The sequence below is a fragment of the Penaeus monodon genome, chromosome 31, assembly GCF_015228065.2.
Source record: "Penaeus monodon isolate SGIC_2016 chromosome 31, NSTDA_Pmon_1, whole genome shotgun sequence".
Lineage (NCBI taxonomy): Eukaryota > Metazoa > Arthropoda > Malacostraca > Decapoda > Penaeidae > Penaeus > Penaeus monodon.
The window spans coordinates 13093076-13097928 of NC_051416.1; the positions used below are offsets into that span (position 1 = coordinate 13093076).

At 38.5% G+C, this 4853-nt stretch overlaps 1 pseudogene; it reads right to left on the reverse strand.

The window, feature by feature from the left end:
- Positions 1-1683: 1683 nt before the first annotated feature.
- The window catches only part of LOC119593041, a 5276-nt pseudogene continuing 2106 nt past the window's right edge, over positions 1684-4853 (reverse strand).

Sequence of the window (4853 nt, forward strand, 5' to 3'; positions counted from 1 at the left end):
AAGTCAGGGGGACTAACCATAGAAAAGGTAGTTTATCACTAGAGATGGGTAGTGACAAGCGTTAAAGGGGTTTGTCAATGGATGTGCTACACTAATACCGAACTTATACCGAAATAATGCTTGCAACTTCTTGGTTGTTAGTTGCAAGTTGAATTTGAGTTCAAACTTTTGGGTTGTCAAAAAGAGACAAGTAAAAGTCTTAAAACATGTATTGCCTCCCACTTATGGGAGCATGACTAAGGAAGTTAGTCATGACACTTCTGTCTAGCCCTCTTGGGGGGGGGGGTCTAATGAAGTTGATATTTTAGTTAATAACTTAAAGGAGAATAATAGAGGATATATAGGTCAAGATTTTATTGATTATTACCACTGAAAGTGCAGACAAATGTAGTGTCATGGGTGCCACTAGTTGCTTTGCCTTCTGCACTTTACAAAAACCATACCCATGCATGCAGTGCATCCCCCCTAAACTGCTTCAAAGCTTGACAATGTAGCTGTGCAGCCATCTGGTGTGCTGCAGAAAACCCTATTTATATTAACAAGGAAACACTTTTAAAGTAGTTCCTGGAGAGCCATAGCTCTGTGGACAAGAAATTAAGGCCTTCACAGCTAATCCTGGGTTCCAGGGCAGCCAGCTTTTCTACTAGCATTTACACCAATATGCCAGCAATTCAGTTGCTGCTTTGCTCCAATGTCTTGGAGGTTTGCATCTGCAATGAAGTTAAAATTAAGAGGTTCATTGGGGTTTTAATAGATGTTTTTACTTGAACCAAATTAAGACCCTTCACCTAGGGTTTGCTTGTTGCTCAGCCTGCTTAAATAAGCAGGCTAAAGTGCACGCAAGCCAAAACATAACTGTTACAACTTGCTGCAGAGTGCCAATCTGAAATCCTTTGATGCTTGTATGATAGAACTTTCTCTATGACTTACCACTTGTTTCATAAAATGAAATATTTTGTGTTGACACTTTAGAAGATTGAAATTTACAGTAATTTCATACAACATACCTTCTCTTCCTTACGAGTTGTGGAGTAAGGCAGATATGGCTAGCAACAGATGGCTAGCAAGGTCACTTCCCTTTATTCACCTGACTACTGTTGGCTTTCTAGTGAAAGCCTCACATGACCGCCATCACTCCACGATGAGTGTCCATAGACCAGTATACATACCTTACCTAATATTAACTGATCATACATTCAAAACCCTTGCCAATTCATCTGCAGCATTCCTCACTTGTAGGATTATAAACCTGCTCCTGGTATGCAGGTCTGGGACACCTGATTCATGAGGTACATGCATTTTGTAGTACAAAATGACTAGTTTAAGTCTTACCCATTGGTCAATATTACGTTTTTTTATATATATGAAGCATGGTCATCGACATTATCTATTAAAACTCAATTACTAATTCGTTAGCCCCTCCCATGGCTGTGTTGCTATACAAGATGACCCAAATACAATATGATTAGGAATCAGATCAACTGGCCAGTTAAGAACAGAGTTACTAGTGAAGTTAGACTTAAGGGGGTTCAAGGACCTTGTTGGCTGGAACTTCAAGGCCACAAGTGCATCAAAATACGAGTATTTTGATAGCACTCATCAGCATGACCACTAGGCTTGCTAAATAGCTTCAGGGGTCGAGAAGCTTCATTTTATGAGATTTGTGGAATTTAAATAAAACAATTTTAATTTAAAAACGTATTATTAAAACTGGAATATTGAAGTCAAAGGGCGGTGACGACTAGTTTGCATTTTGGTGGGAAGCTTCCACTTCCCTTTACTTCCTCCTAATTGGTCCCTGCAGAGAAAACTACGAGACATTAATGTAGTCTTATTAAGGCCTTGTCGATTGCAAACTTAGTAGTATCATAACTAATGTTACAAGCATAGGAAACCTATGCACTACCAAGGTGAGCAAATAAACACCTAGACTGGAGCCACCGAGTCTAGTTTGTTCTTTCATTAACTTACAGGAAGCTTAAATAGACTTCCTTCTAAATCTATGAAGGCACATTTTGAAAGTTAGATTAAAAATATTTACTTACCAACTACACACAAGTTATCCAAAGTGCAGTGCCTGAAGGGATAATCATCATCCCTCTCACCATGGTCTTCAACACATTTTCCAATGCCTGGAGTGTCTTCACCCCACATATAACCCTCAGGGCAGTTATAACGCACTTGTCTCAGACTGCCTCCCAACATGTAGCACTCGAAGTAATTACGTTTGTTGATAGTGTCTGCATAACGTCCTCTTGCGTACAAACGAACTGGTACCTGCAAGGATTCTCACATTTCTGCATCTTCTGATTGAACATGAGGTCTTGGGAGCATTGGAAAGACCTCTGAAGCCATCCATGTTTAAGGGAAATGCACGAGTAGTATTCACTACAGTTATTGGGATTAACAAACTGTCCTGGAACAGAGCATGGTGGCAGGCCACCAGTGTTGCGGCATTGAGCTATGCTTTCATCAAATTCCATTCCATCTGGGCACTTGTAGCTTCTGGTGTTGAAGCAATACCATCACAAGAGAAGAACTTCTGGGGATCATAATGGTCTACCCTGAAGACATTAGCCTTTGTACAAGTGCATTCTACTGGTTCATTTGGGTAGCAAACTCCTCCTCAACTTGTTTCGGCCTGTGCAGAAGTTATCATGGGTACAGTGACGAGTGAAGGCTTGACCCTTCACACACATGACGAGCGTTTTGCAACTGGCGCACACAAATCTGTCAGGCTGAGCTTGACACAAATGCGAGTACTGATGATTATCAGTAGCAATACTGCGTTTATGCCGGGATTCACACTGTCGAAGAGTATAGTAGTTAATTTAATGTACAAAGTGAAATGTCAGCTTTCATTTCATCCTGGAACAAAAACATACTTGCATGTCTATACAGGATTTTGTGGCAGTATCGAAGGTGTAGCCTCTGCAGTTATCCTTCACAAGGTTATAGCCACCAGATTCATTTGGAGTACAGTCAAAATATGCTCCACATGTACCAGGATAAGGAAACCTACCCTCTTCTGTGCATTGGGGTCTGAAAGCATAGTAGAGCATTACTTAAACTAATAAGTTGACTTGGGAATTAATCAGGATCAAGCCAATAATTATTGAAGTTTAACTCACTCAGTCATTACTGCTGAAACTCCCATGGTAATCTGTGGGAAGAAATTAAAAATAAATTTCTAGATATACAGCTAAATTTACTAAATCTCCCTCCCATATTCAGGATATTAGCAGAAATCTTTGCGTGGTTGTGTGTGGGGGGGGAGGGGGGTAAGATCACAGTCTTCGTTCAAGAGGGGAATATAGAACATTCCCTTCTATTAAGCTTTACCAGATTACCATGTTCTGCAAATCTGGTGTTAGTAAAAATAAGGGACCAAAATATTCCGTTTATAAGCAAGGTACAAAATCTTTTATCTGAAAACTTTTATACAAGGCATGGGGATATAGATGCCAATGTGCACAACTACATGAAACCATGGTTTTAGTATCAAAGATTGAAATACCCTTTACCAATAAGAGTGCCAGCTTTATTAGATGCACTTTTAAAACCCTTGGGGGGGGGGGTTCCATAACCCCTAAACTGCCAGAAAAATTCAATTGGCAACTAATTTTTACATTATAGTGTAATTTAACATGTACCATTAAAATGTTGGTGCACATTTTATACTAATATGCCTCCACTCATATCCTTAATACTTAATTTATCCAACATATTTGATTGAACTAGTCAGATTTAAAGTCCATGCCCTACATTTATGTAGAGCACTAATATTAAACCAATTACCTTGGTTATCAGCTATTGATGTTTAATGAGAATGTTAACTGGCAGTTTATGCTTTGGTAGATCAATATACCCTATTTGGTAGCTAAGGACTACAGCATAACTAGACCACAAGTTAGACCAGAATCCAGCCAATCAAAATCCACTTATTTTTTAAAAATTTAAATGCTGCCCTGGCAGCCACTTAAAAAAAGTTAGGATCAGCTTACAAACTTGCTTATAGCCAAGTTTTCATTACACTCGTGTAATATTTAAAGTTTAAACATTAAGGGTTCAAAATAGATTCTAAATATCAAAATTTTAGATTAAAAAAAAATTTTAATTCAAGACCAGCAGACTTTTTCGTCAACGAAAAAGTCTGATCCGTTTTATTTAAGTTTTTATGCAAATTGCAGTCCACTGTCCAATTATGAACACAAGTTCACTTTCCTACCTAAAAAGTTATAAAAGCAATTGTTATATTAGGCATCCATTATCCGTTTTATCAGTGGAGATAAGCAGAGGCAAAAATCTAGGTTTTTAAAACCTAGTCTTAAACCGATACTTAGTATTAAATTTCGAAATATCTTAATTTACCGATATGGTTATGTACTTTGAGAAAAATTTGCTTGCAGTCTAAATAAGACTCGCTTGTCAGGCAGCTTGGTTAATGCTAAGCATTCACTAAAGCTTAGTTTAACAGCTGATCATAATACAATTATCATTTCTAGGTGAACTGAAAGCAATTCTAGTTCAACACTTGTCTAGAGCGGTTTTTAGTTTTAGAGATGCACGTTTACCCATGTTAAAGTTTCATCCACCTCTGCTGGACAGATTTAGCAGGCATAAAAAGGTCTAGTTAAAGTTAAAGTTAATGTACATCTTTAGAAACACCAAGATTCACTAAATTAGTCTCCAATGAGATCGATAACTGGTATAAATGAAGTTACCATCTCCTGTGGGTGCACAGGGGTAGGAGAGGGAGGGGGCTCCACTTTTGAGTTTGGGAGGAGCAACACAAGATGGTGGTTACCGGGAGCAATACACTCCCGATTGAACTGGCTGTGTGGTGTTGATAC